The sequence below is a fragment of the Podarcis liolepis genome (assembly GCF_965112155.1).
Source record: "Podarcis liolepis genome assembly, chromosome: 3".
Classification (NCBI taxonomy): Eukaryota; Metazoa; Chordata; class Lepidosauria; order Squamata; family Lacertidae; genus Podarcis; species Podarcis liolepis.
In genome coordinates this window covers 25,634,993-25,645,656 of record NC_139557.1, presented here as the reverse complement: position 1 = coordinate 25,645,656, position 10,664 = coordinate 25,634,993, and the positions used below count along the sequence as shown (strand labels likewise).

Genomic DNA, 10,664 nt, shown 5'->3' with positions numbered 1-10,664 from the left:
ACGTTGATGGGGGCATATATCTTCTGAAACTGGCTGAAAGCCTCACTTAACTACTCAGGTCCCTGGTTGACAACACTGGAATGGGTTCCTTCCAGCCTCAGTTAGCACTTTGATCCAAGGTGATTTGTATATTTCCCTCAGTGAAGTAAGGCTTATTTGCGTTAGGCATTTGGTATGACTTACTTCAGCCTGGGTGGACATGGCATAGGGCATCAGCATAGCAAAGGGGACCCCTATAAGGGGTCTATGGAGAAGGATTAACCATGCCATGTCCCAAGCTCAGTTTGGGGCCTCCATCTTCCTGGAATCTCTCACCCTGGTTGCTTAGCAACACCCTGGATGCTTGGCTTGCACCGTGGCAAACTTTAACACTGGGTGATTTCCAAGCAGGGGGTGGGGTGGGGCATTTCTCAACCCTGAAAGAGTACCATTTCTTCAGCATGGGCTGAATACAATGATGTATTGATCATTGCCCTAATAATAATTTTTTTTAAATCTGAGCCCAGGTTTATCACCATTAACTGCAATCCATTATAAGGAAGAGATACAGGCAAGAGGACTATTAAGTACTCTTAATATGTGGAAAAACTATGGTTTGTTAGAGCATTGACAGTAAGATGGCTCTTTCAGAATATATAATAAAATCAATGAGGAAGTTTTACAGGCGTGACCACAATTTTTTCCAATATCTACAGTAATGAAATATTGCCCATAGTTTAATTACAAGATATGGCCCTCTTCGAGAAATATCAGAATTTGAATATATAATGCTGAAAGATAAATCACAAGTATTATCATGCAAGATATGTGAAATGATCAGTAATTTAGAATCAATGAAAAACACTTATCAATATAAATGGGAAAGAAATGTTGGCCCTGATATATGGAAACTGGCTCTGGTTCAATATTCCTCAGCAACTATCAGCATTTATTTTAAAGTAAGTTTTTATAAACTTAGCATGCAATGGTATTTGACTCCTCAATGACTTAATCATGCAAATAGGACAGCAAACAATCAGGGTTGGCATTGCAAAAATAATAATGCTGATATACAGCATACTTTCTGGACATATCCTAAAATAAATATACTTTGGAATAACACAATAAAAGAAATAGACATTTCAGGATATATACTCCAAATAGATTCACAGGTTATCTTATTTGGATATATTACAGAACTCATTTTAATAGATGATAAAGAAATGGTTATCAGTTTACTAATTGTGGCTCATATAACAATTTGTTCATAATTGGAAAATGGACATGATTCCTACAGTGGAAGACTGGATAATTAAAGTGTGGGATATGGTAAACATGATCAAACTGACTAATTTCATTAAGTCGGAGAAGTCAAACACTTTGTAACTGATTTGTGGAGAAATGAAAAAGGTTCATAATGCATTTGTCCATCAGAGTTCACAAAAATGTAAATCTATAGACTTTATTAAATATATTATTTTTCATCTTTGAATTACTGTATAAAGATCATGGGCAGGTAAGATGGATAGGTAAGAATGACAGATATTTTATCCATGCTGATATTACATGCTTCATTTCTGCACTTTTTCATGATTATCATTGAACATTTGTGAAAAAATGACAAATTGCCTAACAGATATAGCTGACATTCTTTTCTTCTAAGAGCTTCAAACAGTCCTGCTCCCATTAAGTTGTGTGTTTTCAGGACCTATCCTATTCTTGTGACTGTAACCTGTTTTAACTGTTTTTAATTCTGAATTTTAAATGGTTGTAACCCACTCTGGGATCTTCTGGTAAGGGGTGGAAATGCATAAAAACACCCATGAGGTTTAATATTGCTATAATGGCTAATACACACTTAACAGACATAATGAGAATCCATAGTCTCCAACTACACAAATGAGGCGACTAAACGACTAAACAACAACAAAAGACCCAGGTTTGCATGTTCATTTTTCTACTCTTTCACGTGCCATGGGAGGAGATTCAAAACATACACTTCTAGCTTTAAACTGACCACAGTTCCCCATTCTATGCAAACTCAGGGAACTGTGGTTTGTTTAAACTATGGTTTCAAATTAAGGCAGGATGTGAAACCACGATTTGACCCTGGATTGTTAGAGTTTGGACTTAATATCCCGCTTTATCACTACCCGAAGGAGTCTCAAAGCGGCTAACATTCTCCTTTCCCTTCCAACAAACACTCTGTGAGGTGAGTGGGGCTGAGAGGCTTCAAAGAAGTGTGACTAGCCCAAGGTCACCCAACAGCTGCATGTGGAGGAGGGGGAAGCGAACCCGGTTCACCAGATTACGAGTCTACCACTCTTAACCACTACACCACACTGGCTCTCTATCACTAACCATAGTGTGCAAGCAGGCCAATGTGGCTATCATGGAGAACTATGGTTCATTTAAAATCAAGAGTGATGGAGAAAGGAGAGGAGGGGAAATGGGGGCACTATGCTAGCCATGGTTTGTTCACATCTAAACCCACACCAACGGAACCAGGCCTCTGTTTCTCTGTTCCTTTGTGGGTTTGAGAAGCCAGGCTACCAAACAGAGGACTTAAATCAGGTGTTGTTCAGCTTCAACTCCATGCTGGCCCTGACTCACGTAATCTAACAAGATCAATTCAACAACAGCCAAGCCAAGTAATTAAATTATAAGTAAATCAAAGAGGTAGTCTGAAATGGAAAATGTTTGTGTGCCCAGAGTGGCAAAGAAAGCTCCCCTCAAAACCAAAATTTATCTCCCCTGTGGATGGTCTGTGAAATTACAAATAGTAAGGAATGGACTTTAACAAAGAATATGTTACCATTGTGTTAGAGCCTAATCTGTATATAGACAACATGAAGTGCCAAAAGGTTCTTTATTGGACTATTGACACTGTGGGTGGTAGTGATGATCTGAGAGTGCCTTTATGTTTAAATTCTCAAGGGGGGAACAAATTCACATAGAAACTAGCATATGTCAAGGATAGCTAGCCTAGAATCATTCTCATTGAGACCCAGTTTTCTATGTTCAGGGAGCTATTTTTAAATAAGAACCCAGGATGGTATGTAATTAAGCGCAAAAGGGTTTTGCTGTTAACACCTCCCCCAAATCTGCTCTGAGGGTTGAGAGCAGGGGGGAACCCAGAACAGATTTGGTCAGGGGCACTGGGGGCACGGGGGGGGGGGAATCCTTGCACTGGCAAAAACACTTTGTTAGATAGAAACCATTCACCGTAATGCCACCAGCTGCCTGTCTCCACCTGCAGTATAAAGGGGAGCACTGTCATCAGTGCATCTGCTAAGCAGACCTCAGTTACCACAATATAAAGTGATGTTATTCTCACTACTTACCAGCTCTGCCATAGGTTAAAGCAGTTTATCTTATTTTGCGGGTGTTGAATTATATAGCCCTCACAGGCATGTGACCAGGAGCGGTTTCTCTGCTGTGCAAACAGTTCTGCTGCTGTTTATGTACTCACTGTATCTTCCCATTTCAGCTGAAGTTAGGAAATTTATTTGCATATGTTTAGCCAGAGCAGACATTGCTATTCTCCTTCGGCAAACCACTTTTGAGCTTACCTTACAGTGAGCAACTCTTTACACTTTGCTTTTGTCTTTTCGATTCATTTTCAATAAAATATTTTAAATTTTTATGAGATTTCCCCCCACTCATTAACATAACAAGAAAAATGCATAGGGCTATCTAACTTTGACAAGTGCATTTTATCCTAACTGTCGAGACAGAGGATACATGAATGAATGCATAGCTATTGTTGAATAGCCAAAATGATGCTGTTAAAATTCTGCAAGGCCTTGCAGAAAAATAATGGCATTAGCGTGAATCACAAACCTCCCAGCCTTCTGTAGAAGCCATTATAAAATGCAAACAGTTATGAATCTTGCACATCCTGAAATCTTTAACCATCCGTCTGCTGCAGATATACTGCATTATCATTGCTATCACATTCTATAAACTTTCTTTGAAAAGTGATAAAGCTGCTCTGCCTTAAGGCTACTATCATTTAAAAAAAACAAATATTGTGTTTTAAAATTTAAGTATATTGAATAATTTACCAACCTTTTTTAAAGCTGTGTGCTTCTTCTCTCTGCACCCAGGTCACCAGTTTGAAAGAGCTCTAGGTAGAACACAGTAAGGACTGAATTTTATCCAGTGGATAGGAAGACCCAGATTGCCCCACAGAAAGAGGGAGAGAGGAGGAAAGAATGAAGATGCAAAATGGTGTGACCGGTAAATGGGCAACAGGTTTATTAACGTGCCCAAATCTGCAATGAGCAAAAACCTGTTAGCAATAAGCTAACAAACCCTCAGTGCAGACTTCTGAACTTCAGGTCAGAATGTGGAGCCCACTAGGACTCTTCCTCTTGAGGATTTTTCTCATGCAATCTCACACTGTGTCCATGCACAACCCCCTCTGCCCTGCCCATTTTATTTCTCTGCAGGAGACCAGAGGGGAGGGGATCTGGTCACAACATGAGGGGGAGACTCCCTGGCTTCTGCCTCTGCCTTGGAGTCTGAACTGTGCTTTGCCTCAGCCTCTTCCTGTCCACTACACCCTGTCACCTCTGACACCTCCTCCCTCAAGTCAGCTCCTCCTCCCTTTCATCATTGCTCCACCTGAATCTGAGCCTTCTTCCCCTGGGAGTTCCCTAGGGGGGGTTCCCTGGCTGGTGCCTCCCATCTCTCCTCTGTATCCAGACAGTCCTTGACAGACTGAGATTAAACAATGGCCTAAGTACAAAAAGAAACGTGGGTGGCTTCATGCTCGTACAGTGGAACTTCGGTTTTCGAGCGTCTCGAAAGCCGAACAATTTGGAACCCAAACGCCAAAAGCCCAGAAGTAATTGCTTCTGTTTTTGAACACACCTCAGAAGTCGAACGTCTTCCTGAGAGATCTGCATTGGCCCCCAGTATGTTTCCGAGCACAATTCAAAGTGTTGGTGCTGACCTTTAAAGCCCTAAATGGCCTCGGTCCTGTATACCTGAAGGAGCGTCTCCACCCCCATCGTTCAGCCCGGACACTGAGGCCCAGCGCCGAGGGCCTTCTGGCGGTTCCCTCATTGCGAGAAGTGAGGTTACAGGGAACCAGACAGAGGGCCTTCTTGGTAGTGGCACCCGCCCTGTGGAACGCAGGTCTGTTTAGGAAATTTTTAAATATTTAATGCTGTATTGTTTTTAACACTCGATTGGGAGCCGCCCAGAGTGACTGGGGAAACTCAACCAGATGGGCGGGGTATAAATAATAAATTGTTGTTGTTACTTCTGCTGTGTGTTTTTCAATTTTTTTCCATTGATTTTGCCGGCTGCCCTTTGTGCCTCGGTTGTCGAGCATTTTGGAAGTCGAACGGTCTTCCGGAACGGATTACGTTCCACAACCGAAGTTCCACTGTATACTCCTCACTCCGTGGCTGTAACATCAAGTGATGGCTTGAATGTGTGAAGTAATCATCACCAGTCAGCTACCACAGACAAAGCTTTCATTTCTTCTCACGTCAGATGCAATAGTTTTCAGTAAAAGAAGCATGAACCCTTTGGGTCCATATCATGAAATGACTACTGGAGCATATAACAAAACGTTGCTGTGTCTCCACTTCCTTGCAGGAGTATTCTCGTCTAAGTTTCCTGCCAGCCATTTCACTCCCAATCCCCAGTTTTATACCGCACTCCCTCCTCAGCTGGGACTCAATATACTATGGCTATTACATTCAGTCCTAGTTGGGCTAATTTCTCTCTCTCTCTCTCTCTCTCTCTCTCTCTCTCTGTGTGTGTGTGTGTGTGTGTGTGTTTTAAATAGTTTGTACTTCTCAATTTTTGGGAGTTTCCCTAATCATGGAAGAGCCTCCCTCTTGTTTCTCAGAGGGCTTCAGTTTGGCTTAAATCCTGTCAGCCCCCACCACCCACGTTTGATATTAGCGGGAGTTGCGAACCATCAAGTGATCTCATTGAAAGATGAACACACAAAGCTTGAATTTTCTCTCACATGCCTCTGAGCACAAATATTGACTGTACTCAGGGACACTAAGTCCTTCAGGATATTGCTTATTCCACCCCAAACACAACTTTGGAATAAATGACATGATTTATAAAACAAGGCAGAGCCATTTGTGTTCAAATACCTTGACCTTCTCCCTCAATCGTGCATTTCACCAACTAATTCCCGAGTCAAGTCTGTATCATCTGATTTGCTCAAGCATGTATTTCTGAAAGACAACCGTCCGGGTTTCAAAGCCTCCAAAGAATAAACGGATATGCTGTATTTCTTATTGCAACGTCCCAAATTATTAGTTTTCAGGTTCCAAAGGTAAGTTTGTATGGGTTGGAGAGCAATGCCTGACCAACAGGGAGAATGATCCAAATAAAGGACCTTTACCTAATCACAGAAGTATGGGGAAAAGATATTTTTAAGAGGCCCTGTACCTAATCACAGAAGTATGGGGGGAAGATATTTTTAAGAGGCCCTGTACCTAATCACAGAAGTATGGGGGAAAGATATTTTTAAGAGGTGTTAATTTAAAGATAAAAGCCTTGTGCTTTGTGTACCGTGAATGAAGAGGCTGTTTGAGTGATATGTGTCATATCTCATATTCCCAAGTTAAGAACATAAGAATAGCTTACTTGAGCCACCCAATGACCCATCTAGGCCAGCATTCTGTTCTCACAGTGGCCAAGCAGATGCCTTTGGGAAACCCTCTTCTCCTCCATGAATTTGTCATTGAATTGTGCTGTTAAGATCATGAGATAGATCGCAGATCCTCTAACTCTGTGGGTTTGGTTTTTCCAGAAAGTTAAATGCATATCCTTCCCCCCCCCCCACTCCTCATCCCTTTTCTTTTCTGAGAAACAAAGTGGGAAAATGCACAGAGTTTAAGTGAGGGAGTGTAGAGAAGATGTAAAAGAAAATGAACATTTAGTTTTGACAGAAAGGTCTATCCTTCAATCTACCTGTTGGGGGTTTCTTTAGGCCACTCCAATCGCAGTGATTTGGGGGAGGGATGCTGAACTAAATATACACAATCTTCACAATGTACTGCATATTATACTAGACTTAAGTTGTAGCTGGGTGGATTCACGAATTTTATGTGCTATTCTTCTCTTGTTTAAAATAGACAATAAAGTTCTTGTCTAGCCGCTTGATGAGTGTGTGCTCCCAGCCTCCCATTGAACAGCTTTTATGTGGTTTTCTGACAGATTGCCTGCTGGAGAAACAAACCATTCAGAAATGGCAGTAGGAAACTATCTTTCTCCTTCTACAAACAGCCAAACAGAAATAATATACAGAAGAAACTCCCGAGCTGGCGGACATCATTGCAGGGAAGAGAGACATCTATATCATCATGCTTCTTATCTACTTGTGTCTCCCAAAATGAAGAGTTTGACGCAAATAAATAGGATTCAACGTTACAGGAGAGGGGGACCTGCTTCAGTCTGAGGGGCACATTAGCTTGTAAGGAACCTTCCAGGAACCACATGCCTGTGGTGGCTTGGGGCAGAGGCAAAGGTGGTTGGAGCAAGATCAGAGGTTTCTGTATGGACACACCTCTCCAGGCAAACAAGTCAAGGGGTGTGTGGAGAGAGGCAGTGCCTTAGAAGAGTATTACGGGCAAGAAAGAGAACTGGGGAAGGCTGCATTTCAGGGCTGGGTCTGAGGTCTGTTCTAGTGTAATATACAAGGTGTGACCAGAAAGTTCGGTGAATGGTCACAGAAATCGGACAGTGAGAAATATCTGAACATACAATCGGCATCAGAAACCTATGAAATGCTCACAATTGTGTATGGAGATGAAGCTGCAACTCGAAAGACAGTGTATGAGTGGTTTAAGCATTTCCGTGAAGGGCGGAAAACCATCGAAGATGACCCTCAGTCTGGCAGACCGTCGATGAGAATGGTGGCAAATGTCAACAGAATTTGTGAGGTATTGATGCGGGATCGGTGTTTGTCCATCCAAATGATGGCGGAAGAATGGTATATTCCATGTGGAATCATTACTAAGGTTACTGAGTTGTCTCACCCTCCATATTCTCCCGATCTGGCCACGCCGAATTTCTTTCTTTTGCCAAAACTGAAATTTGCACTGAATGGGCACAGGTTTTCCAACATTTCACATGTCCAAGCTGCTGTGATGAGGAAATTGAAAGCAGTACAAAAAGAGGACTTCTCCAGAAGTTTCCAACATTTCTACGAACATTGTCAATGGTGCATTGTATCAGAGGGGGCCTACTTTGAAGACCTGTAAGGTATGTATGTTCGAATATTTCTCGCTGTCCGATTTCTGTGACCATTCGCCTTACTTTCCGGTCACACCTTGTATAACATACTATTTCCCTTTTTGAGGTCAAAGAAAGGTCCAAGAAGCCATCAGACAAAATGGGACAGAAGGAGTTTTGGGGCTGTGGAAAGGATATCCTCTTACAAATGTCTCTACTCTCTTTCTCTTCTCCCAAATTTGCTTTTGATATTTCATTTGGAGTATTTTTTTAATTCATTGCGTGAACAGGACCTGGGAGATGAACAGAGCATAATTAACCACCCGGGCTAAAGGGGAATGCAATGGCAGCAAAGAGACTGAATAATGTTGAGGAAAGCAGTTCAGAATATGTTTACTGTCCCATTTGTTCCAGAGACTTTGGTGTTTTGTGCGTGTGTGTTCTTTCCACTACATCTGAATAAGCAAAACACTGCACCAAATTGCTTGTCTCTGTGGTGATGGCACTGTTAAACATTCTCCCTACACACTCAGTGGACAGAACATACTCATTTAGAACACAATGCAGAAAACTTACAAAGTCAGGAGGCTCCACAAAGTTAATGAGAAAAGGCAACTTCTGAGAATTGCATTTGAGTATTCTGCATTTGCAAAATCTAATGATATTGGGCAGTTGGGTACTGTTTGTTACTAAGATCATTTCCATTACAATGCAGCAACAGTGTGTACATATCCAAAAAGCCATTTATGCAATACCATGGGAGGGGGGACACTCTATTTGTTACTGTGATTGCTTCCATCACTGTTTCCAGCCAAATCCGTTGGGAACCGTATAATAATCCCCTACATGTGTGAATAACTGCAATGTTATGTCTGAACAATTCCTTCTTCTTGAACTACTTCACTAGCATGGACTACAGAAGCACTGTCAGAAAGCTGGGAAGGTAATAGACTGTATTTGGGGACCATGAGGACATCAGAATGCTCCCTGCATTGCCACATTCCTCTAGGGACAGCAGTAAGAAATAGCTTTCCTCCATGCGGTATTAAGGACCCTTGTGGCATTGGCAGCCAAGAAAAAAGGCTATCCATCTGCCCTCTCCTGCAAAACATTTGAACATTCAAAGCTCAAAATGGCAAATTTGTCCATGCATGCAGCAGATATTTTAAATCAACACCTTCAGTGAGAAATTATCAATAATGGTATTATAATAACCATATGTGGAGATAGCTGTAACCATACTTCATATCCATTTATTCCCTCCGACATTGTGGAAAGGAGGAGAACCTCATTGTTCCTCTTTGATTGGATATAACTGAGCTGGTGTTTCTGTGCATTCCTGAAAAGCTTCCAATCAAAATGCTGTTATGTGAACAGTAAACTCAGTGTTCTGAGTAGCCTGTTATTCTGAGAAATGTCACCCAAATGTTTTTGGACATTTAATTGCTCACATGTTTTCCTTCTCTTCTTGATATAGAACTTATGTATCTCTGGACGGCAGTTATGCCATGCTTATGGCACCCTTTGGGAGATTAAGGAGCTACATTTTGATGGCAAAAACATCCAGAATATGGAAACCGCTTTGGATAAGACACTCAAAAGCCCATATTCTCTCTCTGTCTCTCCATTCCATCGGAATCAGGAGAGACTGTGAAAGAACTGGACAGAGGTCTAGAAGTGGTGATGGATTAGATGGGAACCAAAACAATGAGAAGTGCTGTGGGGAGGTGGTTCTCATGTGTGGGCATGAGGTGCATGATCTGTTCTGGCCGGGGTTGCCTTCCCTCTGAATGGAGAGGTTTGTAATCTAGGATTACTCTTGAATTCAAACCTACCACCAGAGTCTCAAGTTGCTTTTGTGGCTAAGGAGTGCTTATGACCAGTTTAGGCTGATTCACCAGATGCCACCATTCCTCAGTTGTCCATGCTCTGGTGCCCTCCTGTCTGCACTACTGTAATGCACTGTATGTGGAGCTGCCCTTGATGACTGCAGCTAGTGCAGAATGCTAAGCTGGTAAGTGGGGCAGCCAGACGGGACCACATGTCACCAATCCTGAAAGCACTGGGCCCGATTCAAGCTGTTAGTGATAGCATATAAGACCCTAAATGGTTTGAGACCCAAGTACCTGATAAATGAGCATGTTTCCCAATAGCAGCCATCTCTGACCCTATCATCGGCAGGTGATGCCTTGGGGGTGCTGCCATTGCCCCCAGATTGGCTTTGGCCCACAGCAGCCTTTTCAGTGGCAGTTCCCTATTTGTGAGGTGATGAGGTGCACCTGTCTCCCTCATTATTGACTTCCATGAGGAATCTAAAAACATTCCTGTTCACCCAACCATTTGATGGCTGTTTAAGATAATGTTTTTAACTGATATACTGTACAGTGGTACCTCGGTTTTCAAACGTAATCCGTTCCGGAAGACCGTTCGAGTTCTGAAACGTTTGAAAACCGAAAACTCAGTATGGA

The 10,664-nt window shown here is 42.2% G+C and overlaps 1 long non-coding RNA gene across 1 annotated transcript in view; it reads right to left on the bottom strand.

Moving 5' to 3' along the window:
- The window catches only part of LOC310703477, a 13,366-nt gene extending 9,256 nt beyond the window's left edge, over nucleotides 1–4,110 (bottom strand). The window contains exons 1-2 of the long non-coding RNA XR_014524171.1: nucleotides 4,051–4,110; nucleotides 3,324–3,469 (exon numbers count right to left, since the gene is read on the bottom strand). This is a non-coding gene — a long non-coding RNA (uncharacterized lncRNA). The remainder of the gene's footprint in view (nucleotides 1–3,323; nucleotides 3,470–4,050) is intronic.
- Between the last annotated feature and the right edge of the window lie 6,554 nt (nucleotides 4,111–10,664).